This window comes from Vicugna pacos, chromosome 23 (genome assembly GCF_048564905.1).
Source record: "Vicugna pacos chromosome 23, VicPac4, whole genome shotgun sequence".
NCBI lineage: Eukaryota > Metazoa > Chordata > Mammalia > Artiodactyla > Camelidae > Vicugna > Vicugna pacos.
In genome coordinates this window covers 37,302,519-37,314,526 of record NC_133009.1, presented here as the reverse complement: position 1 = coordinate 37,314,526, position 12,008 = coordinate 37,302,519, and the positions used below count along the sequence as shown (strand labels likewise).

General features: G+C 45.9%; 1 long non-coding RNA gene across 2 annotated transcripts; it reads right to left on the bottom strand.

Annotated features, from left to right (window-relative positions):
* Positions 1-3,908: 3,908 nt before the first annotated feature.
* LOC140688817 (uncharacterized) lies at positions 3,909-7,156 on the bottom strand. 2 transcript variants are annotated; one of them, XR_012063660.1, is made up of 2 exons: positions 5,692-7,156; positions 3,909-4,095 (listed from the first exon to the last, which is right to left on the bottom strand). It is a non-coding gene; the product is annotated as an uncharacterized lncRNA (long non-coding RNA). The 2 variants fall into 2 exon arrangements; XR_012063659.1 differs by having other exon boundaries at positions 6,923-7,156.
* Positions 7,157-12,008: the final 4,852 nt, after the last annotated feature.

The window sequence follows — 12,008 nt, the reverse complement described above, 5'->3', positions numbered from 1 at the left end:
TTTGTCTATCAAGTACAGTCATTTTTCTGAGTTTATCATTTCTCTTTTAATGTTAGTGATAGTGTTTTTTGATGTATTTGTTTTTCTGTAATCAACTCTGTCAATCTTTTCTTTTCCAGTTTCTGCCTCAGATGTTAAACTTAAGAAAGCTGTTCCCCCACCACCACCCAACCCAGAAGGTCGTAAAAATGCACATATGAGTTGCAAGTGCACGGTCACGGGTGTTTTGTCTGCAGAGATAGTGAGACTCCACTACTCTGGTCTCAAGAACATTTTTACACTATGTGGCAACACAGGCATTTAAGTTGTCCTTACACCAATGACGTGGACTGTGAAGGGAGCACCATGAAGCTAATTTAAATCTTCGAGCAATTTTCTCTACTCGGCCATTAAACTACTCTCATCTTTTTCACTTTCTTTTGCTGTTTTACTGAGGTTATTTTTATTGGCATTATTTTTTCCATTGTAAATTTACAACCAAGATTATATATGTATTTTCCACAAGACATCTTTGGGCATGTCCGATTCTAACAGCAGCCTGCTATTGCAAGTTTTTGTGGCCTATGTTTTTAACAAGCTCAGCTTTCCTGAGTCACATTTTTATACGCCTAGTTTTGTTTTAAAAATGAGATTCTCCAAGCAACTTTTTATTTATTACCACTTTTACTGTATACGATCTGGGCCGTTGTCTCTAATTTCGGTGGGTTATTTCTACTAGTGATCGTCACTGTGAATTGGATGAGGACTGGAGGAAGATGACGGGTGCGATGCCCACCGCAGCACAGAGAAGAAGACAGCAGGACCCCCGCACGCCCAGGGGCGGTAAGTGACCTGGTGGTTTACAACATGTCCGCAAATTCTCCAATGTTCCTCGGAAAGATGGAGTGTGAATCCCCTTCCCTGGCATGTGGGCTGGGAAAGGGACTGGAGTCTAAAGAGCCGGGAGGAGCGGCAGGGGCAGCGTCCACCACCCGGTCCCTGGAGACCAGGCCACAGCTTCCTGCCGGCTGCTCTGGGACCCGTTTCCCTGGGAAGTCCTGCTGCCTGACGTAGGGACACTCAGGCTGGTACGGAGAGGCCCACCTGGTGGAGAACTGAGGCTGCTGGTCAAGTGGACGGGCCACCTTGGAAGCAGTTCTTCAGTCCCAGCAAAGCCATTGGAAGAGGCCGGCAGCCTCCTGGGAGGCGAATGACAGGCCCTCAGAAACTGTGTGAGATAGTTTGAGTCCACTTGTTACGCAGCAGTAGTGACGGAGGATGTGATGGTGAATGGGGCTGGGGTCAGAGAAGACTCCCCGGGGAGGGCCCCTGGGCCCGAGTCACCCCCCATCAGTGATGCTACAGCCAGCGCCCCCTCTACGCTGTGCTCCCTCCACCTGCCTCCCTCCTGTCCTTGTCCTCCTTCCCCCCCCCCTTGAATCCTCCCGATCACGTCGCAGTGGGAAGCGCTGGATAAACCATCCTAGATTTTTGGTTAGAATACAACTTCAATGATTATGTGGTAACCCCCACAGAACCTTCACTTGCTCCGTGCAGATTCACGTGTGTGGAGACCTACCCCACCCCTCCCTCCATCCTCCTAAAATGTCCACCCACATGTGGGTGGGCACTGCAGCGTTTCAAAGGAGCTGTTTGGGAAATAAGCATTTTATTTATCGCTTAGGGGACGTTTAAAATAAACTGCAGTAGAAAAATAGGGATGGTAAGTCGCTGGATTAGATACTTAGTTTCCACTGATGAACAGAACCAAGAGCATGAAACCATAAGCCCTAACAGTCTTTTGCTAAGAAGAAAATTTGCCGACAGAGGTGGGACGGACAGCTGAAAACACAGACGTCAAGCCTATTTGTACCACTTTTTAAAGAATTTGCATTCGGAGTGGTGACATTGCTCGCAGACTTGCCCGCTGTACGGACAGCCCTCGGCCTCGGGTCTTCAGCAAGCGGGCCTGTCCCCTGACTGCGGGAGAGCCGCCCGGCGTGGCAGCGGGCCTTGCCGGGAGCCCCCGCGTGGCCGGGCGTGCGGCTGTGAAGGGCGGAGGGTGCTTTGTAGTTTATGTCACAACCAGTTTTCCAATTCGTGAACGCCTGTCACTCACACAAATACAGCATTTTAATTCCCTCTTACGTTTTTTATTAAAAACAGGTCTCTTGACCAAGATCCTCTGGGCCCGTCAGCTATGATACGTTTTGTGTCCTGAGGTAACTTCTTTCCTTTGATAAACTTTTCCACCAGACACTGCCGACTGAGCAACCAAAAGGAGAGCGTATCATTGTGTGGAATAATTGTACGTGATAAGCAACAAAACCTCAGAATAATGATAGCGTTACAGCAGGTCCTCCTTACAACCTGACTCTACCCAGAACGCCCTCTCCTGAAACATAATGACTGAGTATAGGAAACGTTCGAGCCATGGAGCCTGTACGTTGCATACCAGCCTAACACCCACACCCGGACAGAATTCCAACACTAAAACAGCGTCACTGCCTTGGTTTTCAATCTCCTAAGAAAGACTAGAAGCAGCGTTCAATTTAGAAAAGTCACTCAGCATTGCTTCAGTGAAATGCTGGACTAACAACTAATTCAAAGGACTATGTTGTGTTGCTTTCGACATTTCAAGGAGACTAGCAAAAATGCTGAATAAAATGATGAAGGGGCAGTCCAGCCTGGTGGCAAGATGGACTGAGTGGCCTTAGAGGCCTTGTTCAGTCCTTGAGTTCTGTGACACTTCAGGGGTCCCCCATAGTTCCATTTAAAAACTGTTTTTTAAAAAATATATTAATTCTTGTGTGTGGGGTGGTGTATCTCAGAGGTAGAACGTGTGCACAGCATGCACGAGGTCCTGGGTTCAATGCCCAGCACCTCCGTTAAAAATACATTCGTACGAAAATAAAACATACACACTTACATAAATAAACTTCATTACACTCCCCAAAAGAAAACCCAACAGGATTTACATTAGGTTAAAATTGCATTAAATTAAAAAAGATACATGTCGCTATTAACCATTGTAGTTCAGAACAACACTGCATGGTCTTTACTACGGGTGTTTTTCCCCTGATTCAGTAGAATCCCAGGTACTTTTTCACAGAGGAAATTTTCTAAAAGTAAACAGCATACCACACTTTTTCCAGGTAAATATCTTAGTTCTTTCTAAATCCCAAATGGAACTAAAACTTCATTATGTTTTTAAAAAAGTGCTTGCCAAGAGCAGTCTCACTGGTTTTTGATCAAAGGTCTTATTGAAAACCCCACTTTCCTAATTGCATCCTTTCCCAAAACTTCTTAAAGTAAAAAGTGAGAACACAGCTCATGAAGGGAGAAAAGCAGGCTCTACCTAACATGCTTGGTTTGTTTTACTTAGTGTGTGTGTTTTCAGAATGTTTAAAAAAAAAAACCAACAAGAACAACAATCCCTTGGCACAAAGTTGTGTGATGAATAAAGTGTTCCAGCCAAGTTATAAATCCCAGCAAAGGGAGGCTTAACTGGCAAGTGCTGGGCAGGACGGAGCTGTCACTGCAGCTCAGCTCCACGCAAACAAAGAGCCATTCATGAGACTCGCAGCCACTCCACGCTCCAGTCTGTCACCAGCTAAACACAAGGCTGCTGGAGCCATTAGTGAGATCTACCCGGAAAACTCGAAGGCATGGAAAGAAACATGCTAAAATGTACCAGCACCTGCCCATTCATTGGACTTCTGATAGACCAAATGTTATTTTGGCCCATGTATTTCATCAGCTGATGAGGACCTTTTGCCATTCAACAAAAACTTAAGAAACTTCAAACTCAGTGTCTCACGCTCCTATTTGGTCTTTGTTTGCTTCCTTTCTTTAATTTCATATTCTGTCTTAAAGCACATAGCCGCTTCCTAACTGTCAAGACCAAACAACCATCAAAAACCACAGTGTATTGTTTAAATTTTATATAATTCACTTAATTTTTTTTAAAAAAGGAAATTGTTGTAATCATAACAGAGCTGTGTATAGGCCAGTTCCTCTGCGGGTTGTAATCTTATTCTAGGGCCTCATTAGAGAAATTCTTCTTTGATACTTTCTCCAGTGGACTTTAAGGAGTAAGTTACAGAGAATGTTCTGCTGGAAAAAGAAAAGAAAAACAGTACAAGAATGGATTAGTATAACAGTTCTCAACATTTTTCATTCTCAATTCCCCATTTTTAATCCTCTATATAATTTGTCTATTAAAATACGTAAAACAGAAAAAGCATGCCCTATGGACTGTTTTTAAAAAGGATTAACAGACATAAACTGCTATACGTAAAACAGATAAACAATAGCACAGGGAACCACATTCAATTTCTTATAATAACCTATAATGGAAAAGAATCTGAAAACACATGTATATATATGTATGTATATGTATATATGTATGTATACGTATGTACATATGTGTATATATGTATGTGAATCGCTTTGCTGTACACCTGAAACTAACATTGTAAATCAACTACACTTCAATAATAAACAAAATTTTAAGAAAAAAAATGCAAGAGGAACACCATACAGGCATTAAAAATCTAACCCAGTCTGTCTGCGTCACTCTGCTGCCACCACTTTTAGGTTTTTCTTGCCCAGGGTGTGTCCCCAACGCTGCCCTCTCACCTCACCCCCACCAGCACCCTTTCAAAGCAGTTGGAGGCCCAGGTGCGTCAGGAGATGCAAAGAAGAGAAGGAATCCCTGCGTCCAAGTGCCCTGGGCGGTGGAGGGGGGGGTGCTGTGCGTTCTACCTCCGGGCAACGAGCCCTACTGCCGGCCCTGCACGGACCAGCGGGCAGCTTTCTTCCTCCTCAGGTTCCCCATCTCGGAAACGGGTATTGAAGATGACATTGGGAACAGCCTCAGGTAAGTGAAGTCACGTTTGGCATCTAGTTCTGCCTTTTCAAATAGTCTCTGTAATTACGTAAAGAGTTGTCCACTCCGTTACTTTTCATTTTGCTCCCTTAATTCTTGTCTCGTGAATGCGTGTTTGAACCTCATTTCCCTTTTCTCCGGCTCCTGTCTCCGCCTGGCTGCTCAGCGAACTGCTCTCTGACCCTGAGAGCCCCTTCGCCTGACTCACTCTTCCTTCAACAGTTCATTTTTATTAAACACGACTGTCTTCACTCTTTCACCCTCATGAAGTGATTTCGAAAAACACTGCATGATTTTAAACGCTTTATTCGTCTGCTGTGTTATAAGCAAAAACTTCTGGTATTAAATCAGTATATCCTAAGACATTCCGACTCAAGTTCAAAATGTTAGAATAATGTTACTGGATTAAGCAACAAATGCAACTATTTGAAGGTATAAATCAAGCAGGATTGGTTTTACTTTGCTTTAAAATATTTCAAGGAACTTACTTAAAATACTTCAAGAACTTTACAGAAAGTTACAGGAAATGATAGAAAGTACTGACCACCAATCTTTGTCAAATATGAGTATTTTCTATATTTGCTTCAACTTTTAAAAAATAAAATGTTACAGGTGCAGTTAAAATGTTCTGTGTACTTCCCCATCCCGCTCCTCACCCTCTGCCTCCCACGTATGCGTTATTATACACCAAATGTTCTCCCCTTGCATCTTTTTATAATTTTATTGCATATGAATGTGTCATAAATGAAACACAGTACCGACATATGCTTTTAGATTTTATATTAATGACAGACTCCCTTTCAATCAACGTTAACATTTACCCGAGTTGACCCACTTCACTCAAGTTCATTCACTTTGTTGCTGTGCAGCATCCTTTTATACAAATGTACCACGATCTGCTTGTCCGTTTTACTGTTAGTGGATATTTAGGTGGTTTCTGCTTGTCTGCTGTTGCAGATGGTGTCGCAGCGCACGTTGCTGTGCCTGTCTCCCAGGGCACACGTGCGAGAGCTGCGGATGGCATGAAGACGCATCTCTTCAACTAAACGTGTGTTTCTCGATTGTTCTCAGAAGTGTGCCAGTTTGAACTCCCACCCGCAGCGTGCGTTTCCCGTTCCTCGTCTATACCAGCACTTGACGTCATCGGACTTTCACATTTTTTCTGGTCTGACATATGGTGATGCTAGCTCATTTTTGTTACAATTAGCATTTCTCTGATTTCAAGTGAGTTGGAGCCTTTTTATTTCATGTTAATTGAATTTCTTCTGTGACTTGCCCATTAGTATCCTTTGCGCATTTTGTTTTCGCGTTGTCTTTATGTTACTCGATTGGTTCCAGGATCGCCCACAGATTCCAAAATCTGCGGGTGCTCAAGACCCTTATATAAAACGGTGTAGCACCTCCATGTGACCTGCACACATCCTCCCACATACTCTAAATCATCTCTAGGTTACTTACAGTACCTCGTACACTGTAAGTGTTATGTGAATGGTTGCCAACATAATGTTAATACTATGTAAATATTATTGGTGTGCAGCAAATTCAAGGTTTGCTTTTTGGAACTTTGTGGAATTTTTTTTCTTAATGTTTTCCATCCACGCTTGTTTGAATCTGTGCGCGTGGAACCCACGGATGTGAAGGAGTAGCTGTGCATACTTTAACTGAAAACTCCAAGGGTGTCCCGAGTTTCCCCTGTTCTCTGGATCATTGTACCTTAGAATCTGTTAGTCGTGGTAACTCTTTCCCATGTTATACGCCATTATTGTCCAATGTTTCACTTCCACAGTGTTTTATGCTCCTAAATTAGCCTTTATCTAATTACTGCTGTTGGTTTTGTGAAACAGATTTGTTTAGACCTAGCTCCTCACTGACCAACGTCTTTGCTGGCCGCTTCTGTTTTCACTAAGGTAGATCTTTCCGCGATTACTTTCCTTTGGCCTGAAAGACATCCCTTAATAATAGATTTTTCCAGTGAGGTTCTTGGATTGATTAATTCTGTTTTCATCTGGGAAAAACAATTCTGTATTTCACCCTCACCCTCCTGATAGTTACCCGAATATAGAATTTTAGATTGACTGGGTTTCGCAGCAGCTCAGAAATGCCGTTCCACTGCGTTGGGGCTTCTGCTGCCGCTGCTGAGATGTTTGCCGTTAGTCTGTCATCCTTGGGTATAATTTATTTTTTCCTTCAGTGACTTTGAGCATCTTTTCTTCGTGCTGCAGTGACACAGGCACGTCTGTGCTTTGTGACGTCTGTGACAGGCAGGTTACCGTGGTGCTGCCTGCCTTCCCCCTCACCCCACCGTAAGCAGTCATCCCCAAGAAATCATGGCTTTGATGTGCTGGCTTTACTTTCCGAGCACACACCGTGAAAATGATGATTACAGTGAAATATTTCATCCCCGTGACGGCTAATTAAAACCACCTACCGTCCTGCGTATGCTTGGGAAGCCCCAGTGTCGGCCGCGGCACACCTGCCTGGGAAGGGCTGCCCACGAGGTTGGCGGTGGGTGCTGGAAGCCACTGAGCACGTTTAAGCCAGGCAGTGACACCGTCAGACTTGTCTCCGGGAAGACCGCGTTGGAGGACGGCGCGCCACGGGATCGCTCCGGAGAGCACGGCAGCCCGCGTCGATGGAGCGGCCGGGGAGGACGGGGCCCGGTGCGGCCAGCCTGACGGAGACGGAGGCGGGGCGCGTGTCTGGGCGGACACACAAGGCCCAGCGAACGACCGGATGGGCGTGGCGGCAGAGGAGGTGGGCTAGAAAGCAGCGCCGCTAACCAGCGTCCGGGAGCCCCGGGGCGAACGGGTGTTTCTGCTTCTGTTTTCTCTTTTTGTCCCTGGAGACGTGTCTGGAGAAGGGAAGTGTTTTTAGGGACTGATGTTTCTCTCAGGGAGCTGGTGTTTCCTCTCAGTTTCTCAGTCTGTCGTGATGCTTAAAAGCCTGTTGCTGGGAGGTGGGTAGCGCTCAGTGGTAAAGCGCATGGTTAGTGTGCACGAGGTCCTGGATTCAATCCCCAGTCCCTCCATTAAAAAACAAACAAACAAAAAGAGAAGTCTGTTGCTTCGGGGTCAGGGAGGGTGTCTGACTCAGGTTTTACGTAGCTGAAGCTTCTGCAATTTTACAGGAGTGGGCAGTGGGGAAGCTTCATAGAGAAAGAATGCAGAGATGCCTAGCTTGCATTTCCCAAAAACACTTGGCCAATTGCGCATGCCACCTCTTCAAGGGCCTTGGGACGGGCTCGTGGACACGAGGTCCCGGCGGCCGGAGCTCTGCTGCTCTCCCCGGGCACCCAGCTCTGCTGCCGGCGGCGCGGGGGAGAGGCCGCCCGTCCCTCACGTGTTTCACACTCTGTTTCAGAAAACTGCTTCCTGAAGTGAACAAACACTGGCCTCTGCAGAGCGTTTCAGTAGTTCTTTACACAAAGCCCCAGTGAGAAACCCAAACCACACAGGGCCGGAGGGTGACACGGGCTTTGAGCCCCTGACCCGCGTCCTGCCGCCCCTGTCAGGCAGCAAGGGCACCGCTTCCCTCGCCTGGTCTTCAGGGAGCCCCTGGTTGCAGACCCGCCTTCCAAGGCCGAGCTGCTCCCTTCTCTCCACTGTCCTTTTTTTTAACCCTTTCCCCCTCCTGGGGTCTTCACGCCTGTTTCTGGAATGTGCTGCCCCTTCCTCAGGAATCAGGTCCTCTCGTGGGTTCAGCGAGTGGCAGAGCTTCACCGGCTCTGGCTCCGGGCAAGTCCCCTCCTCCGTCTGGCCTCTGCTGCCTGGAGCAGGGGCTTCCGCTCCCCCGGGCACAGGAGGAGAGAAGGGTGGGCTCCCGCTCTCCCCGCCATATGCTTTTCCTCTCAGTCTCTCAAAGCGTATCTTACAGCCACGCATATCTTGCTCCAAAATCCTTCCTGTGACCTCCAAGGGATGCTATTTCTACCCTTTAAACAACCTGAAAAGCACCTTCTCTCTGCTGACCATCCTTCGGGCCAGGGTGAACATCGCACTATCCTCTTCTGTTAAATGAGCCGTGGAAAGAGTGCCCTGCCCTAGTTCCCACGCTCCTCCACTGGCTATGGAAAGGTGTGGAGGTTTGGAAAGCTGGAGGCAAGGGCGGAATTGATTCACTTTTTGGCATAATGACCTTGGGGTGTCTGTGGGACCTGTAGCTGTTCAGTTATCAGTTAAAAAAATGTGAGTCTGGAGCTCCCGAGGGAGGTCACCCCGTGAAGGCTCACTTAACCTGAGCTGTGGACGCAGAGGCCCTGGGGAAAGAGTCCAGGAGAGAAAGTGTAGCAGAGAATTGCTGTGAACAAAAATTTTGGGGATCAGGGGGGAAAAGTGGGAGCCTGCGACACAACTGAGGCCCAGCCAGGAGTTCAGAATGAGCCAGAAATAGGAAATGACTGATCTGAGCAGACACATCTATCTGATCTGCATCCATGCTGTTTTAAGGGTCTTGCGTGCATTAATTCACGTGAATCTTACAACAGCTCTTTGAGGTGGGCAGGGTTATGATCTCTCTGTGAAGATCATGAAATGGAGGCAGAGAAAGTTCAAATCATCTTGAAACAGGTTGCACAGCTGTCTAATTCGGAGCCAGGACTCAAAACTAGACAGTCTGGCTTGAAAGCGTGCACCTTCACATCTCTGTGTGTCTCTCAAGAGCGAAGCGGAGAGACACTTCCAGGAGAAGCATGGGCAGTGGTATTCAGAGCGGCAGGAAGGTCGAGTAAAATGAGGACAGGAAAGTACCCAAAGCTGTTGGACAAACTATAAGGTCACTGGTAACCTTACGAGAGCATTTTTAGTGGGTTGGAGGGATAGACTCAGGCTGCTGAAAATCATGCTGCATTGAAAATTTGGGGTATTTATATAACGTAGGGCATTTAAAAAAAAAACCTATCTTGTTTTTAGTTGAAATCCCACCCTGACACCTACCCTGCCATTTGTCCTCCAGGGATTTAGTTGCATGTAAAGGTAAAGGTCAATGAGATTTAATTTTTAAGTTGAGGAAGACATGGATGGACCTGATTTACTTAACAAGAGGCGTTCCAGGTAATCCGTTCCCGGTGCACTGCAGCTCCTAAGTAGGGATTGTTTACTCAGGAGCCAGGGAGGGGCAGTCACTGTCACCTTGACGGGGTAAGTCCACAGGCCTATCAAGAACTAGAATGAATCAAACCCCAAATCTTTCTGAAGTATATGAGATGTACCTGCACAGATGAACATCTCAAACATAACTTACATTACAGAAGCCAGATGTAAAAGAATATGTTCTGTGTGGTCCACTTACAGAGAACCCCAAAATGACTGTACTTTGGAAGTAAGGTCAAGATAGTGCTTGCCCTTGGAGGACGGAGGGGGAGGATGGGAAGGAAGAGACACGGGGGTCTCTCGGCCCGTTAGTTCTGTTTCTTGATCTGGGGCTGGCCACGTGGGGCCGGCCACGTGGTGGGTTCACGTGGTGTTCGTCTGGGTTCTCTAAGAAGCAGTCACCAAGTCAGAAATAAACACACACACGAGGAGTTTATCAGGGGAACGCCCGTGAGAGAGAACGGGAAGCTGGCTGGGAAGACAGGGACAGTCGTCATCCGCAGGTCTGACTGGAGGGAAGCGCGGGAGGGACGCTGCTGGGGCATCCCAGGTGGCCGTGAGGCTGAGGAGGAGCCACCAAGCTGATGGCGAGTCTTCCAGGCAGCTGGCCATGCGGGGCGGGCGGGGAGCCCGTGTCTCCCAGGGACGGGCTCTGCTGTCCCTCTGCGCTCTGTCACTGGCACAGCCCGAGGGGGGCCACGGGCGTCAGAGCCAGGGCAGCGGTGGGAGCCCCTGGTGCGCCAGGTCCCTCATCCTTAGAGTTCCTTGAGGTGCCTCCTCGTGGTGCCGAAACCCATGGAGCTGTACGTTGTCGGCTGCACCCTCCCGACTGCGTGTTCTAGTTAGAGAGGAAGCTTGTTTTTAAAAACAAATGTCCTAAATTCACCATCCTGGGGTCCAACAGCAGAAACATCAGAAAGACTATTTTCGCTCGTTAACTGATGTCCTTCTTATTCACCGCCATTAATATCTGGGACAGTTGAAATGATCCCTGTTTTATCCCAAACTTTGGTGACATGAAAAAAAATTCTCTTTCAGTTCTACCTGTTTGAGCCCCGTGACTTTTAATAACTAAAAACGGCAAAACGTGTAACATTCCTGGTTATTTCTATCAAAATATTGAGTCAGACTCACAGGTGCATTGTTCACCTACAAAAGCCTGGAGAAAAACTCCAGCATGTGCAGCGAGGGTAAATGATGTAAAGTTACTTTTATATTTATTTAAATTTAGAGAATTTACCAGAAATGTTCAAATATCCCCTAATAAATTTGGTGTGAAAATTCGAACACATACCAAGCCAACTATGACATGAGACACTGATCACTCGTTACTGCTCTAGTATTAGCCAAAAGAAAGTTTTCTATTTCTTTTTTTCCTAACTGGAGTACTGCTGATTTACAGTATTGTGGTAGTTTCAGGTTTACAGCAAAGTGATTCAGTTATACATGTATCTATATTCTTTTCTCAGTTCTTTTCCATTAGAGTTTATTACAAGATACAGAAGTTTCCTGCACTAGACAGTAAATCCTTGTCAAAAGAAGGTTTTCATCTTGCATAACGTCTAGTATAGAGCGAGGCAGATGAGGAAATCATCTTAATGCATTTTGTGACTCTTTCCTAAAAATTAAATATCAATTATAATTGTTTTCCCTAATTCTAAAGTGTCTCTTAAAGGAAACTTGGAATTATTGCTCTAATTCAATATTCAGAGAAGGAAATTTTTGACAGGAAAATCAATAACATATTCCTTTAAATATTTTATAAAAAGTCTTTTAAATAAGCTATGTGAAATTATAATCATTCTTTTCAATAATGAATTTACAATTCTTGCATTTTGACACAACTTGGCCTACCAAAACCCCTGAAGGAGCTGAAGTCCAATTACACCAGCAATAAAAACTGCCATAAAAAAATTAAAAATAAAAATATAAATATAAAAACTGTCATAAGTCTTTAAGGTGATGCTTGGGTGAAATCTTCTTTGAAATACTCAGCTGCAGTGACATTGCAGGGTTTCTTCATTAGATCTGTTTAGGTTTGGAGCAATAGA